Genomic DNA, 18,508 nt, shown 5'->3' with positions numbered 1-18,508 from the left:
TGTCGAGGTTGGAACAGAAAGAGATAACTTCTTCACTTGTTCCAATTAATGAGAATTTTCCTGATGAGCATATCTTCGAGGTAAGTCGAATTCATGAAACACCTTAGTTTTCTAATTTTGCCAATTATTTAGCATGTGGAATAATTCCTCGAGAAATGACATACCAACGAAGGAAGAAATTCCTTCATGATAGTCGGTATTATTTTTGGGAGGATCCATTTTTGGTTAAACAATGTAAAAATAACATAATTAGGAAGTGCATAGCTAGAAGTGAAATTGATGAGATTTTGTACCACTACCATTCATCTCCGAGTGGGGGACACTTTGATAGTTCCCATACAACAGCGGAGATTATACAAGTTGGATTCTTTTGGCCTATAGTATTTAAGGATGCATATGCGTATGTGAAAAATTACGATAGATGCCAAAGAACTGGAAACATATCAAGGAGGAACAAGATACCCTTAACAAATATTTTAGAGGTAGAACTATTCGACATATGAGGCATTGATTTTCTAGGCCTGTTTCCTTTTTCGTATGGTAATAAGTATATTTTGGTAGCTGTGGACTATGTATCCAAGTTGGTTGAAGCCAAGGCGTACACAACAAATAATGCTAAGGTAGTCATGCGATTCCTACATAAACATGTGTTTACACGGTTTGGGACTTCTAGAGCTATAATTAGCGATGAAGTATCTCACTTCATAAATAGGTGGCTTAAGTGGTTGCTTGACAAGTATGATGTGAAGCATAAGATTGCTACTACCTATCACCCACAGTCTAATGGGCAAGTTGAAAGGGTGAATCGAAAAATCAAAGGTATTCTTGAGAGGGTGGTGCACTCTAATAGAAAAGATTGGTCTCGAAGGCTCGATGATGCTCTATGGGCCTATTTAACTACTTTTAAGATGCCGTTAGGAATGACTCCCTATAGGCTAGTTTTTGGAAAGGCTTGTCATTTGGCGCTCGAATTGGAGAATAAAACTCACTGGGCTTTGAAACAATTGAATTTGGATCTTAAGCAAGCCGGTGAGAGAAGGATGTTACAACTTGATGAGTTGGAAGAGTTGAAGTTAATTTCATACGAGAATGCCAAGATATGTAAAGAAAAATATAAGAGATGGCATGATAGTCATATACAACCTTGTGAATTCAGAGAAGGTTAGAAAGTGTTATTATTTAATTCGAGGCTAAGGTTATTTCTGAGAAAGCTCAAATCTCAATGGAAAGGAACTTATATCATCTACAAAGTTTATCCATATGGAGCTGTAGAATTGTACGAAAACCACGAAGGTATGTTTAAAGTTAATGGTCAACGTCTCAAGCACTATTGGGATAGTGAAGTTGAGCGAATTAAAATCTCGTTCAAATTATTAGACCCTTAATTTTTCATGGTTTTACTTTTTAATAAAAAGTTAGAAATCATTTTCTTAAATTAGTACATTTAATTAATTCTGTCTAAGGAGATTGGAACTTAAGCATGACTGGTGTGACCCCTCCAACCTTTCCTGGAAATTAATTTAATGTAATCTTTTAAGAAGAAATTTTCTAATTAATTTTAAATTTATTTTTCACTTTAATTTTTGTTTTTAATGTTAACTTTAATTGTTTATGTTTAATAAGGGGGTCAAATTGGCCCAAGTACTAATCAGTTTATTTTATCTTAAACAATTTAGTTTGTAAACACAGTTTGGGCTCAAGGCTTGAAACAATAAATAGGAGAAATTTACCCCATCAGTGTTGTCCATAAGGGCCCCCATCGGTATACGACCCTATCATTTGTCATTGCGCTTATCACCACAGAAACCCATTGCTACATAAGCCTATCTGTAAAGCCCTGAAAATAGGTCTAGTAGTTTTGGGTAAGTTTACCGGGTTTCGAGTGAAATTAGGAGTTAAATTGGGTTTATTAGTGATTTTTTTATTTAGTTAACTTAACTTCATTTAAAAATCAATAAATAATATTCCAAAAAATAAAAATATTTTTAGAAAAATTAATTTTATAGTTTTAAATAATTTTTGGGTAAAATAAATATTTTGGGTCTAATTAAAATTGAAAAATAAATTAAAATGGGGTTTAATTGAGAGAATTTAAAATATTAACTAAATAGGACCATTGTGCAAAACAAGGGAAATAAGAGTGATTTTATAGCAAATTATCCTTATTTTCAGAATTTTGGAGGGAAAGAAGTATTTTGTAAAACAAGGGAAATGTGGGAGTGGCCTGATGGCAATTTTCCCAATTTTTGAAAATCAGGTGGAGGTTTTTAGTTTTAAAAATATTGCAACTACCTCACTTTGTACACCATTTTCACCTGAATTAAGAGGTTTTTCTCTCTCTCTTTTTTTGCTCATTTTCATAGACCACATATTAGAGAATAGATCTAAACCTTTACTCTCTCCAAAATCTCCATAAAAGTTTTCCAAAGTTGAGCAAAAGTCATCCAAAATTTCTTTAAGTACCTTAATTCAATCTTCTAAATTGATGATTTGAGATCAATTGAAGGTAATTCTCAACTCTAAATTCATTTTAAGTTGTTTTGATCATTATTTACTATTTAAATTGATTAAAATGGATTTTCAAGTTTTGATTTCTTCTTTCTTGAGCATAGAACTCAATAATGTTGAATCCATGATTTTGAGTTGGAATCCAAGTTTTAATGGATGTATAAGCTCAAAATATGTTTATTAAGAGGTTTTTAATTATAAAGCAAGAGATGAAACTCGTTTGGTTTATCAATTTTTATAAATTCGCTTTTAATCAAGAAGATGATTTTATTTTCTGGAAAATTTTAAAACAATTTAATAGATGAAATTAACACTTAGGTTTTATGTTAATAGACTAGGAATGAAGTTTAGAAGTGGTTTGTGGTACTAAGAAGGTCGTTTAGTTGAAGAATTTTATGTTTCGGCTTAATTGTGCAATTTCAGTAAGGTAGATTAGAGAAACGATTTAGATCTGTATAGTTTATGAAATTTCAACTTTCTTGACATTAATGTTAGTTTCTAATTTTTGTCTTTGTTAAAACTTCACACCGAGATGAGGATGATGCTAACCGAATTTGAGGCTCAAACTTACCTACTTGAACACACTTTTGTTTTAAAAACAAAGTGTGGAGGTGAGTGATTTTAAAGGCTATTGGTAAATTTTCCTGGTTATGTGTTAAATTGAAGTTTAAATAGTGTTTTTAATGACTTAATCGCATCTTATTTTGTTGGTTTTGCAATATTTTATTTTATTTTACAATAGCATTATCGCAATTGGCTTTTGGAAAATTGTGTGTTAAGCTTTTGGCATGATTAATTTGGATTGAATGGATTTTTAATTGGAGCATAAGTTACTGAATTTTTGAGCATTTAATGTTGGTGTTATGATTGGTTTAAGACTCATGGACAAAGGCATTTGTTTTGTTTAATTATATTGATGTTGAAATTGATAAGCTACATGCTTTTAATGGCATTTTTACATTTTAAATTAAGTGCTTAAACATAAGATTTTATGCCTTGTAAGTTTGATTATATGGAAACATTACATGGTGCATCTATTAGATATAGTTAGCATGCCATAGGATTTGGGAGTACTCACCATTATATGTGTTATTTGTGAGCATATGACTCAAGAACTTTTGATTTTTGGAGTAAATAAGAGAGTGTTGAGCTTGTGTCTCCATTCAACAGGACTGTGAGGCAATATAAAGGAGCATGTGGCTTCGACCCGCTCAACCCAGGACTATTTTTGATATGTATGATTTTGGAGATTTGTTTATCCAATGTATGATCATGCGTTTAAATATTGCTATGGATGTATTATGCAAAGATAAGTTTATGTTTATAAGTTAAATTATGATTTCATATGCCATATTAAATTGGAACTTTATTCATGGAATAGAATATGTTATTATGGTTATAATATGTGATATTGTGACTAAAATTTTAATGCTTAATTTTCTTGGATTTATGCATGAATCGAGTGTGATTACTTATTTTTTTTTACAATCATTCATTGAGCTTTTTAAGCTCACACCCTCACACCTTTATGCAGAGACTTTCTCGACTTGAGGAGTTGAGGAGTGAGCGTAAGGCCGATCCAAGATTAAGGCTCAATAGTAGCTTAAGGATTTTTCTTTAAAAACAATAGGGGGCATTGTGGCACTTATTAGGACTAGATTTAATTCAATTGTAATGGACATTGGACATTTATTTGGATTTTTATTTTGGTGATGCTATAATTACTTTAATGCTTGATTTTTAAATTTAATTATTGTGTGGTTTATGTTATGTTGATGAGAGTTCATATGGTGATTGAGAACATGGCTTTTGAAGAATGTATTTTATACTAACATTGTTTAATTGTAGCTTGCCAATGAGTGAAATGCTTGTGGCTATGGTATGTTCCTTGTGTGATATAATTGATGGCTGCTAAGTATGATTATAATTTAGTTTTAAAACTTGATTAGATTAATTGAAGCCTTTAACGATAGGGAAGCTCAATAATATTTTAGAATTAGACTTGTAAATGTTAAAATTTGGTAGAAATATTCTTAGATAATATTTTGGGTAATGTATTAAAAGTTTATAAAATTAACGTTTTAGTTCCTATTAACAAAATAATAATTAGACTCAGTAAATGAACTCGATTGAAACTAAACTTTTTAGGGCTTACATAAATTGACTAAAAGAAGGTTGGTAATAATTTAGAACTAAAACGAGACTATTTAACTTTAGATGGTAAAATGACCAAAATACCCTTAGGTTTAAATAATTAGAAATAGTTAAAAAAATGGTTCACAAAATCGCTTCTGCATTAAAATTAGATAGTTAATTAGTTAGAATTGAGGTGTTATAAGGTTGAGGTGTGTTTTGGGTGGTCTTGAGCTAGAGAGTCATTTTGGTGGCTATTGTGTCACTTCAAATTCGGATCGGTCCGTCTCGGTCAGGTTTAGGGTGTCACACTATCGTCGCCACAAAATCCCTTACTTCACCCATTACTGAATTTTGCCTATTTTTTCGAGAAAAATCATCATGTCTCACAAAAGAACTAGATCTTCCAAGACCTCTACAGAAAATCCCATTGTGATTCAAGATGAGGAAGTGAAAGAAAGGTTTGATTCCAACTTCAAAAATCAACCTATGATGTTAGAAAAATGTTTCAACTTGGAAAGCAATGACAAGATGGTTGTGCCTTTGCCGATTTGAAGACGATTGATGCCCTCAGTTCGAGAGTTCTATGCCAATTTGACTAAGCCAGATGCTATTGAAGTTCTTGTTTGCAAGAAAAAGGTACCCTAACTTCTAAGTCCATTAATGATTTGTTTCACCTACCTAATGTTGAAGAAGATGAATACTTTTCCATGATGAAAAATATAAATTGGAATTTTCTTCAACAAGTGCTTAATGTTGTAACAAATCCGGGATCCTAATGGATTATAAGAAAGTTTGGTAGTCATTCTTGCTGAAGGGAATATCTAAAACTAGTGGCTAAGGTATGGTTCTACTTTATTCAATATAGTTTCATACCTATCTCACACAGTTCCACCTTCTTGATGGAGCGAATACTTCTGTTGTATGGAATTATGACAGAAAGGTCTATCAATGTTGGGAAGATCATTCTCAAGGAAATCCATGATTGTGCTAGAAAGAAGACCGGAAGTGCTTACTTTCCATCATTCAAAACTTCACTTTACTTAAGGGCCCAAGTTAAAACAAAAGCAAACCTGAAGGGCCTGTATGTTCAAAGATGCATCACATCCTATGATCTTAAAAGTTTAGTGGAGAATGTCCATGAGTTAAACCCAATTGAACCAAGTGAACCAATAGAAACAGAAATTGATGAGTCATTGAAAAAATTAAAAATTGAGGCTAACTCAGATATTAAGACAGAAGAAGCAGAATCTGAGGAAGAACCGAACAATCCAGAACCGATAAAGGAATTGGAAGTTTCTGAACCAAGAGAAGAGACGAATGCTAATGAGCCAGTTGAACCAAGTGTTGATCCTGATTTGACTATTCCTATGCCTACTTCTTCAAACACTATGAAGAAATCAAATTTGTCAATTACGATGGATATGATGAAATTTATGAATAACCAACAACATGCTTATTGGAAATATGTAAAGATTAGTGATGATTCTATAAGAAATAATTTTAAAAACATCTCTAACAATTTTGTTCCTGAGTTCCCAGATTATATCTTCGAGTCATGGAAGGAAGATGAGAATGCAAGCGAGGATGAAACATCATAGGAGAAAGACGAGGAGGATAAGTCAAATAAATAAAAGGGGAGAATTTTTTGTCTTTAGTATTTATTTCTTTTTAGGTGTTTATTTTTGTTTTCTAGTTAGAATTTTTCCTTTCGCATAATAAAATAGCAAGCATGAATAAATAAGCTCAATGCCTCTTCAACAGGAAAAGCGAAGTGATGTGGTAATGAGAATGAACATGTCGAGGATTGGATTGTTGAGAAAGACTTGGTACTTAAGCAGTCTTTATGACTCACCTTTCTTTTCTTGCAACCGTACCTGGTGTTCAATTTTCATTCATTACTTTGTTTTCATAATGACGACATTGCTTCTTTTTAAAGGGGGTAAGGCATTTTGCATGAATTTTTAAAGTATGTTTCAATCTTTTTACTTAAGTATGCTGAAGTAAATGAATATTCAGGGAGAATGTTTGTTCATAAGTGTGTTCAAATGCAAGCATATTTTTATGTTATCTTGAGTGATGGAATGATTGTATGTTCTTTAGACTTACATAGTATTTGCCATGAAAAATTAATTTCTTTAGAAATAAACATGCATGAAGGTTTAAGTCTTTAGAATTGACTTAGTAACATTCTTGAAGTCAAACCCTAGGAGGTATAAGAATCTAATATGATATAGGCCTACTTTCTTTGGATCGTTTGAGCCTTTTAAGCCTACCTTATTAAATTAACCCTTAAAACTTAATTTTTGAGCTTAATGGTCTATTTATTTCAAATTACCTACATCATAAGTCATATTATCATCCTTTTGCTTTTATGCTGTTATTTGCACCTATCTTAATTGAATTTTTCTTGGTGATCAAAGTTTGAGGAAAAATACAAAAGATGTACATGCTCTTTACATGTGTTTTTTTTTAAAGAACAAAGGTAAGTTTGTTCAAAAGAATAAAAAAACAAAGAAAAGTTTGCCTAAAGTCTGAAAAGTAAAGGTCGAGCATGAGCTTGAAATAAGTTTGGGGGTGTTCCAAAAACCCAATTGTAGGAAGTTATGACGCAAAAGGATCCAAGACAAAGGTAAGGTTAAGATGATTGAACCTAAAAATTCACTTCTCTTTATCCTTACCTTTAGCCTAGCCCTATTAAAACCTAATAAAAGACCTATTGATTTGATGATTATACCGACTACATTAATGAAAAGGAATTTCTAAGTTCAACATATGAAGACCACTAATTAAACCTTGTGATTTCTATATTTAGTTGATAAGGAAAGCATATTTATTGGTAAATATTATATATGATTTAGAAATGCATACATACTATGACTCATGTTGACATTATGATATACTTAATATAAAGTTTGGAAATAATATTTGCATTCAAGCTACTTATTAATAAAAATAATTTTTATCATGATTTGTTGATGCATGATTATGTGCGAAGATTGATACTGCTTTATCATTTTGCCAAAATTGCCTTAGCAAAAAGCTGTTTTGTGCATGAACATTACACGGGACGAGCAATGCTTTAAGTTTGGGGGTGCGTAAACTCGAAATTGTATATGGTTTTTCTATATATTTTTACCACTTTTTTACTTAATAAATATGTTAATCTTGAGTAATTGTTATTAAAATAAGTGAATTTTAGTTAATTATTAATATTGGACATGAATTTATAAAGTATGTGAAATTATGCTTAATTACATGACTTTTGACCATATTTTATATTATTTCATGTTAATTTATTAATATGTGATTTTTGACTATATAGGAGGGTCATTAAAGATGTGATTAATATGAATGAAACATGGACATACACAAATCAATTCATGTGGACGGCAAGACCATACAAACTGGGTCATGAGGTTGATAATTTGACCCAGCAAAAGATGTATTAAAAGATGGACATGTCAGATTAATTATTGGACTAGGAAACCGTCCAACAATGGGGAATTAAAGCCCAGTTTCGGCACAAGTAGATGGCTGCCCAAAAGCAAGCTTTAGGGTATTTAATTGAAGGTCCTTATAGTTGGAAAATAATTAGAAATCAGCCCAACAACTTTCCTATTGAAACCGTCAACCCTATGGCTATTAATAGCCTTGGTTTGAATTCAAAATGAAGAGACTAAGTCATCCCCTTTTCCATGAATTGTGGCTGACCATATGTGAGAGAAAAGGAAGGAATTTAAATTCTATTTTTAACTCTACCCCTTACCTTCACCTATAAATACCATACAATTCCCACTTTTCAATTCATCCCTCATCCCTCAACACTCATCTCTCATTCATTCTCTCATTCATCATTCTATCTTATTTCCCGTTTCTTTTCCCTTGCATAGCCAGCATGTCCCTTTCTATCCTTTAGCCAACATAAGCTTTGTCAAAAGCATTCTTTAGCTGACCACCTTAAAACCTTAGCAAAGAAGCATCTATCAGAACAGAGGAGAACATCAGTCAGAATAGATCTGAAAGGCTACTGAACTGAATAGAGTTTACTCTTTCCTCTTTTTATTTATTTTAATTATGTTTTCTTTGAGTTTATTGTTTTTGACATCAACTATAGTATTTTAAATCCTATTTGCTAGGATGATTATGCTAATTCAATAAGATTTATTTTATTCATGTTTAATATGTTTAGGCCTCAGTCGATCATGTTTTCAAATAATATCGTGATGCGTTTCATTCATACGTGATTGGGTGCATTCAGATTAGTTGAGCGATCCTAACTAGACGACGGCTAGTAGACACATAATTAAAAAGTGCAATGCTCAATTTAGATCATTAAACTACACTAAGTTGAGGTTCATAATATCTTTAGTTAGCTATATTATCTTGCATAGTTTTTAGGTTTATGTGATTAAACTGTTGCAAACGTAAATGTCCCTGTGACCTCGCATAAATGCTAAGAAACCCTTAGTCTAATATGATCAGTAAAATGCATATTTCACTAAGTAAAAGATCCGAGAGGACTTAATTTGGTTTTCAAACTCATGAAAGATTGAGTTGCCATGAAATATTTTCCGAACATTGTTAAGCATGATGAAAATGAATTGAGTTTATTAATATAATTATCCTAGCCCATTTAATGTTGATTGTTTTTGTTGCTGAAGCCATTCATTCATACATCTAGATAAGTTGCATTTAGATTAAAAATTGCATTAGGGATAAATCTTTTCATCTAGTTAATTTCACTTAGTCTAAACATCACCATTCAAATTATTGTGTTTTAATACCAAATTGTGAATTTATAATTTTACAAATAATCGATTAACATGCACAGTTCCTGTGGAGACGAGAACTCATTTTTACTTACTTATTACTTGAACGAATGTGTATACTTGGACAAACCATGTTACAAAAAGTTTAATATTAAGTGCCTTAAGTCTTGAAGCAATATGAAACATCTCCATTATGTACTCCCTCACGTTTCATTGACCCTTATACTTCATAGACATCAAAGAAGTCAGAACTGATGTTATCTCAACCTTATTATTTTTAGCAAAGCGTTTCTCAATTTCGTCAAGGAAACCTTTAACTCGAGTAATCTCTTCAAATTTTGTGCCCCTAAAGGCTTCTGGAATGTTGTGCTTCATGATCATTAGACTCATACAGTTTGAACTATCCTACCTCTCAAAATACCTTTTAACATCAGGGGTGCTTGCTGCAGTGAGAGGTGCGGGTTGTTCTTCTCTTAGTGCAAGGTCTATGTCCATACAGTCAAGCACTATAAGTAAGTGTCTTTTCCATTCCTTGAAATTGGTCCATTTAAGAATGGGTATAGAATTGATATTAGTAGATATTGTGGCAGCAGAAGATGAACTAGTTGAATATAGAACAAAAAAAAAAGAAGCTCACATCAATTCATAAGTAAACAATAAATTCAAGATAACGGTTAATCACATCTCAAGATACCAAACACAACATTAATATCAAGTCTTTGGACAATAATATTAACAGTAAGCGATACTCTTGTTGTAGCAATCAAATATTGACAATAAATTATGTCAAACAATGAATCAATCTTTGGACTAACTTATTGCTCAAATAAAGTACCTTATAATTGTCACACATTTATCACCACAGATGCCATTGAAATTCGGCCAAATATTAACTTACCTTTGGGTCAATTAATAAACACATGAATCATAAAAACATATAATCATCTTGATTTTTTAAATAAACTAATCTACGCAAAAGAGGTCACTTTGATGGCATGTTGTTTCAACTAATCTATTTAAAATTTTAGACATCCTTAATTAAAGCCCAAAACCAAAATCTGGATTTATTTGTTTCAAAATATTTCTTTTAATTTCATCTTTTAGTCAAATAAAAGATAATAGTATATATATGTATATATATTTATCCCAAAAAGCATACAATAATGTTGGCAAATATAATAATAGTTGAATAAAAAACAACCTCACATAATACTTCAAATTTAAATCAAAATATTTTGAATAAAGGTAAACCCCATCTCAAGATATCGGGCACTCTATTAATATTTCACATTTGGGAAAAAATATTAACGTTTAAGTGATATCTTATTGTAGTAATCAAAGATCGGCAATAAAAACATGTCGAACAATAAATCTTCCTTTGGGTTGAATTATTACTCACATATAAAATGAATAATCGTCACATGTTTATTACCATAGTTGCATATGTAATTTTGTTAAATATTAACCTTCTTTTGGGCCAATCAATATTAACTTAAGTTAAGTTACATGCCCACAATATTTTATCTTTTAAAATAAAATAATTTTCACAACAGATGTCATTTTGGCAACTTATTGCTTGGTTAAGTTATTTTTAAACTACATATTAACATATCAATATTCAAATTTAAAATTTACCCAATAGTCAAAGGTCAAAACTAATTTTTTTATTACACTACAGTTTTGAAATAACATAAAATAAGGTTGTCTAAATCTCGCAATAAAAAAGCGAAAACCTTAATCTTTGGTAGTTCTTTTTCCAAAACCATATATGTCAAAATCAAACAAAAATAATGTAGTGATTTAAGGTCAAATAATTAACTAATATATGTATTCATAATTTTGGCATAGACAAAACACCAAAACAATTCACGACATACGTGTATTCAAAATCAAATAGAAAAATTACCTGCATATATCATGTAAACCCAAACTTGTATTTGTGATTAAACGAAATTCACATGAATACTTGAAAAATATTTTCAAGTCAAGAAATTTCAAAACAAAATCATAATAGTTGACATATCTCATCATTCAAATCTTAGATCATATTATCATAATTTAACTAAATATTAGAAATAATAATATGCGAAAAGCAAATATCATTCAACCACACTTAAAACCAATATATATATATAAATTGCAACATATATAGTAATGGAAACTATTTAATAATAAATTAATAAAACAAATACTAATAACCGATTCCAGATTCATAAAACTATTCAATAATAAATTATCTCTTTAAAACGTGATTCAACAAAATTGACAACAATAGACAAATTATCAACATTGAAAATTGGACTTCAAGGACCCAGTTATAAACATCCAAAATAATGAATGACTTTAATTGCAATTATCCCACAGACAAATGCTCAATGAATTCCCCACGAGAATTGGCAGGTTAGATTCTCCCTAATTTCTTTCTTTTCTTTATCAATTACGAACCTTAAGCCAATAAACTTGAATTGAATCAAAGAAATTATAAGTAACGAAAGTGATTGTGCGAAGAAAAAGAAAATCTCACAAATCAATTTTTATCACTTGCTTATAAATATATATACTACTAATTGAGGTATAGCAACAAGATTAAAAATTGAGAATCGAAACCCTAAATTTCAACATAAATCCACAATACTTAAAATGTGTGATTAAAACCACCAAATCCACATATTAAATTCATAAAATTTTAAGAACGAATTAATCTAAAAATAATAGCAAAATAACTCAGTCTCAATGATTCGATGACAAGGCTCAAATGTCCATTGTAAGAACCGTAAAAACAAGATCTAATATAAAACTTTATTAACCATAAATAAGGATTTATCATGTCAAATCATCAAGAATAAAACTAAATACAAAAGCGTGCCTGAATCCATTGATTTCTAGGAATATTTGATCTTTCAAATTAACACACAAGTAATTCAGAGAAGATGAATCTCTATTTTCTAAAGATATGATATTAGAAAAGTTACATGTGTAATTTGGGAACCATAACCTTAATATAAACCTTAACTAAATTAGATCACTATTAATTTGGGCTAATCTTTTATGATAATAAATTATAACATGTAATTACTCTTGTAGGGCCCAATCTTTGCCCGGCCCGTGAGAGAATAAACCCAAACAAAAACACAGCCTAAAATTTTAAAATACAGGCCCAACAAAATAATAACCGAACCAGCCCAAAACTAAACCCTAGAACCTTCAGCAGTTAGCAGCATCTCCAGCGCCGCATCACCTTGCAGTCCCTCTCCACCGCAAGATTCGGAGATAGCCTCCTCCACACGCGCTGCTCCTCTACGCACGCCTCTAGCCATACCTGCAGCAACAAACGGAAACAAGCAACAACGAAATAATAGGAATAATAGAAAATATTTCTTTTATTATTTTGTATCTTTATTTTTTATTTTCGGTTATATAAACCGATGGTAAAGAGAATAAAAGGGGGGATTTTTTCAGTGTAAAAGAGATACGAAAACAGAGAGAAATCTTTTGAATACTAAAGGTGAATTTTTTGTTTTCGTTTTATTCTTGGGTGTTCATTATTCCTAGGAAGGATTTTCTTTTTCCTTTTTATTTTTTTATTTCTTTTCGGTTAAAATATAAAAAGGAGAGGATCTTACAGTGTTGTCATGTGTCCCTCTCCGTCGCAATCGGAGGCCGGGGCGTCGTCGGAGGCCGTGGGATGGCTTGAGTGGCGGTGGCGGCATAAAAAGGGAGAAACCCTAGCAGAGGGCTTCTCTGCTATTTAGAATGGAAAAGAAAAAATGAATTTTGAGAGGAAATTTTTGATTTTATAACAAGACCAAAATGGCGCCGTATAGGGCCATACCCAAGTGCGTGACCCGACCCGCTGCGGATCCGCTCATTTCCACTCGGAATGGGATATTTTTTCAATCAGTCCCCCTGGTTTTGATTCGTTTCCAAAATTTTTATTTCAAATATTTGCAATTTTAGACACGTTGTTTCTCTTCTGTTTTAATTTGGTCCATTGACCATGCGTATGGGCCTCACTGGTACGACGCCGTTCAACCGGAATGGGAATATTTCCCTTCTGGTCCTCCTCCTTTCACGCGCGTTGTGAATCTGTCCTTTTTCTTTTTTAAAATTTTAATTTTGGCCCTAAAACTTTGCGTAGTTTTCGATTTAGTCCCCAATTTGTTATCAGTTATTTTTTAAACTAATTATTTTATTATTTTCCTTGTTATTATATAATATCATTACTATAGTATTATTATTTTAATCATTACATTTGTGCATTTTTTTTACAATGTATGCGTATACATTTATATATATATATATATTCATATGTATTTTATAGTATATATACATTTCATAATATTTATACATTTTCTATAATATACATACATTTTTATATCTTTTAAATTTATTATAAATATTTTTTATTTTATATATCTCATTATTTTATATACATATTGTACATATATATATGTATTTGAATATATACGTATCTAATTTTCATGATTTACCTATGTATATATACTTGTACATTTTTTTCCTATTCGTAAATATATACACATACGCATATCTTTATACTTTTATTTTATTCTTACGATTTTCATATACGTTTTAAATTAAAGTATCTGTATCATATTGTACATTAACTTTTTAACATACCCTTTTAAAAATATATTTTGGTTTTAACCATTCATCAAAGTTATTTTCTTGATTCAAAGGTTTTTTTTTGAATAAAAGCAATAATCGAAGTTTGAGATTTTCGAGGGAAATTGAGCCCTAACGTATTGGGTTCTGATTTTCTTTGTTAATCTTAAATAACCGAGGATATTCTTTATTCAAAATGCATGAGTATAAAAATTATTTTTGAGAACTTAACTTGTCGTGCCCTAACGTATTGGGTGTGGCATGTTACTTTCTCGAAATGAAAATTTTCGCATAAAATAAAAGTGATATTCAAAGTTCGGGGATTATGAGGAATTGTACCCTAACGTATTGGGACTCGATTTCTTTACATGACTTGAATAATTGATTATCCTTTTTCAAATTTCATCATTTGAGTTGATTTTAAAATCTTTTTAACCTTCGACACTAAGACATTAAATGATCAATTTGGTACCGATTTTGGGTGTTACGAGGGTGCTAACCCTTCCTCGTGCGTAACTGACTCCCGGACTCATTTTCTCAAAATTCGTAGACCAAAATAGGGTGAGCCGATCACACCTTAATAAAGGATCGGTGGCGACTCCAGTTTTGTTTTTAAAGTCGACAACCAAATTTTTGTTTTCAAAAACAGTTTCAACAGCTTGGCGACTCCGCTGGGGACATTAGAGAGTCGAGCCACAAAATTGATTATGTTTGTTTTTATGTTGAAAATCAAAAGTTTTTAAATAATTCATGAGTTCCCTTCGCACTTATTGATTTTTCATCATGGTGTTGGCAACTTTGCATTTGCATTTTGTATTTTACCCTTTAAGTGGGAGCGAGAAACTAGTCCTTTGTGAGGTTTTCACCTCCGTGCAGGGTAGTGGACCGCTTCCGGGATACATCCGTACCTATGGCTTTTTGAGATTTTCATCTCCGTGCAGCCATAGGGAAATGTATCCCCCTGAACTGAACTCAATCCACATGAGCCTATAATGGGTGAGGATCGAGGAATCTGCTGGTTCGGGTACCCTTACTCTAGAAACTAAGCCTCATATAGTGAGCTTTAGGAACTTACCCTAGGTAGAAGTACTCTAAACCTTAGTAGATACCTGACTAGGAGTTTTTATTATTTCTTGATTGTATTGGATTTAATGTTTATACCTGATACTGACTTGGGTTTATTTTGTTTTGATTGCATGACATCATGATTACATTGCATTTGCATTATAGAAAAGAGGTGTTGATTCACATTCGATTACTAACTTAGAAAGCTTGTCATGGAATACGGATTTCTTGATAAAGTGGAAAATAATACGGATGCCTGAATATATTCCAAGAAACACAAGAAGGGCGACAGAAGTGTTCGTGACTCTACTTCATGGCCCGAGGATTCAAGCTGATTATTCAAGAGTTTTCGATAATCTAACTTTCTTAAAGAAGCTGATGAGCATTACGAAGATGGGCAGATGATGAATATCAACCAGGATCAAGCAAAAAGAGATAGAAGAGACACTCCTTTTGAAGAATTCGCAAGGTTTATCCTAGCATCCAGATGGAGAAGGAGAAGATGTCTTCGACTGGAATATGAGGGCAAAGTCGTATATATATATCTGCTTTATGTAAAGAAATTTGTCTTCTAGTAAAGTTTTTTAAATGTAATTGAATCAAAGTTAACATCTCTTTAGGCCTTCATTTCGTGCATTTGCATTACATGACATCGTATGCATTAACATTCACTAAAAGAGCCTAATCGATAAAATCATTGCTCAGTTAACCTGGAAACCAACCAACCAACCAAACACCGATACGGCACTTGAGCAAAGACAAAAGATATGGATCAGAGATTACAAAAGCTCGAACAGTACCAGAAGGAGATGCAAGACCGGCTTCAGCTACAAATGCAGGAGCGGTTAGACAAGATGAAGCAAGAAATGTCTGAGAAGATGCGAGAATCTTAAGAGGATATAGTGGCAAAGTTAACCCGACTGATAACAAAGGGAAGTGACAAAGGAAAGGGCCCCATGGCAGATGCCGATGAGGGAAATGATGATGAATCCTTCTATCCTCCAGGTTTCACCCCTCCACATGAGCGAACTCAAGCTGAATACCCGCGCAAATCTACTGTCACCGTCATGCCTCAGCAATTTTGAGCTGGTATTTTGAACCTCCAAACTGGGCCGGGTTTTAATCCTGAAAATAATCCTATTAACTCAGCCATTCCTGACTTTGATGAAGTGGTTGAGAGGGAAAGAATGAAGGAAGAGTTACTGAAACAGTTGGAAGAAAGATGCAAGTGGCTCGAAGAGAAGTTCAAGGCGATGGGGGTCACCGAGAGTTATCGAGGCATTGACGCAAAAGAGCTGAGTTTAGTACCAGATTTAGTACTTCCTCATAAGTTTAAGATGCCTGAATTTGAAAAGTACAACGGGACAAGGTGCCCAGAAGCTCACATCACCATGTTCTGCAGGCGAATGGCGGGTTATGTTAACAACGACCAACTCTTGATACATTGTTTCCAAGACAGCCCTACTGGGGCAGCATCCAAATGGTACAATCAGTTGAGTCGTGCCACAATTGGTTCATGGAGGGACTTGGCACAATCGTTCATGAAACAATATAGTCATGTGAATGACATGGCTCCTGATAGAATCACTCTTCAAAACATGGAGAAGAAGCCGAGTGAAGGCTTTAGGCAGTACGCACAAAGATGGAGGGAGGTTGCGGTCCAAGTTCAGCCACCGCTCCTGGAAAAGGAAATGACCATGTTGTTTATTAACACCCTGAAGGCACCGTTCATTACACACATGTTAGGAAGTGCCACAAAAAGCTTTCCTGACATAGTCATGAATGGCGAGATGATTGAGAATGCCATCAGGAGTGGGAAGATCGATACGGGAAGATCAGTCTCGAAGAGGAAGGAGAGCGAGGTGAACAACACGAGCATGTACAGCAAGGGTTACTCGAGGTCAGTAACAGTGAGTCAGCCAGGAAAGATTGCTGCTAACCAACAAAGTTCAATGAGATAGGAATCTGGAGTGAAACCAGGTACCGAGAAGCTCCAGTTCACACTAATTCCGATGTCATATAAGGAGTTATATCAAAGCTTGTTCGATGCGCATGTTGTTGCTCCTCATTACTTAAAACCTCCACAACCTCCGTATCCTAAGTGGTATGATGCGAACGCACAGTGTGACTACCATGCGGGAATTACAGGGCACTCAATCGAGAATTGCATTACCTTCAAAAAGCTAGTTGAAAAACTCATCAACATGGGTGTTGTTAAGTTGGGTAACTCATCAGGTGCAGAAAATCCGTTACCCAATCATGATTGAGGATGGAGGGACTGCAATGTATAAAGGAGTGGTGAGAAATTTGCACATCAATGCCATATTTGCAGACACATTTAAAAGGATCCTTGTTAGATATTCGCCGTAGAGGTGTTCTAAATAATGAGACTGTAGAGGAAACCCCTAAAGTATTTAGAGTCTGTTAGAGTAATGTTCAGAACACACTTGTTACTTTCAGCCTAGAAGCAATAAGAATTTCTTTGTGAAATAGGCTCACGTCTGAATATTATTATTTTAATGAATACATTATTGCAATCATATTTGAGTAAATGTTCTTTCAGTATTTACGTTCTCGTCGTTCTTTTTGATTTTTTCTGCCAAACCATTCATTCGTTCACTCATATTATTCATACATTCTTTTGTATATTCTTTGGTACCCACTATGGGTCCCCAAATATCAATGACATGAATGACGCTGTTACAGACCCAGAATCTCCTTTTGAGTGAGACATGTGTTTGGAGGGATCTCACAACTTTGAAGATGACATAGATTGTAGCTTATCTCCAGACTTGAGGAGGGTGATAGAATAAGAGGATAGACAGATCCTACATCACAATGAATTATCAGAAATTGTGAGCTTGGTGAAGATTGGAATTGACATGATCACAAAGACAAGGCGGGACCTTATAGAGCTACCCCAAGAATTCAATGATGTCTTCACATGGTCATACCCAGATATGCTCGGGTTAAGCACTAGCTTGTAATCTGAATAATAGCATGATGTCAGAAACGGGCAGTAGGTTCAACATCGATGCTATGAACGATGCAGTAAACTTTCTTTGCTGGGGCAATATCCTCCTCTTTGGCTTATCATAGCTTTACTCATTGAAGTTGAATTGCCATTTCTCTACATTTTATCCTAAGAGGAAGACCCGAAGGTTCGTCCCAAAGAATTTCACAAGAGGGAACTAGTGTTGAAAAAGATCCTTCCTATACAAAAGGATTTTAGAGGAAGATAGAGGCCAAATTAGAAGGGTCCATATGTTATAAAGAAAGCCTTTTCTGGAGAAGCTTTGATCTTAGTGAGATGGATGGTAAAAATTTACAAAGTCCTGTAAACTCAGTTCATCAGAAATACTCGCTTAAAAAGGTGGGACCAATGTGAAAGCCTACAAAGGCGCTTT

Source organism: Gossypium raimondii, chromosome 12 (genome assembly GCF_025698545.1).
Source record: "Gossypium raimondii isolate GPD5lz chromosome 12, ASM2569854v1, whole genome shotgun sequence".
In the NCBI taxonomy this organism is placed as follows: domain Eukaryota; kingdom Viridiplantae; phylum Streptophyta; class Magnoliopsida; order Malvales; family Malvaceae; genus Gossypium; species Gossypium raimondii.
This window is presented reverse-complemented; position numbering follows the sequence as displayed.